The following is a 309-nucleotide window of genomic DNA, read 5'->3' on the forward strand; positions in this document are numbered from 1 at the left end:
CAATTATACTTAAAAAAAAAAAAAAAAGAAAATAGGCAAATGAATTTAGAATGTAGCCTGGGATTGACTCAGAAAAGATGAGGTTAAAATTTTAGGTGAGTTAAGTAATCTGTCTAGATGTAATAGATCTACACAGATTTGAGGTTGCGTGATGTTCTGATTAAGGTATGGTATAATATAATCCAGGTAATGCCGCTTCACCCAGATTAGGAGTAAGCAGAGAATGTATTCCATTAGGTAATCATCATTAAGAAAACATCATGAGAAGCATTTATTGTATGTATGATAAGGGAAAAAAAAAAAAAAACC

Source organism: Meleagris gallopavo, chromosome 3 (assembly GCF_000146605.3).
Source record: "Meleagris gallopavo isolate NT-WF06-2002-E0010 breed Aviagen turkey brand Nicholas breeding stock chromosome 3, Turkey_5.1, whole genome shotgun sequence".
In the NCBI taxonomy this organism is placed as follows: Eukaryota; Metazoa; Chordata; class Aves; order Galliformes; family Phasianidae; genus Meleagris; species Meleagris gallopavo.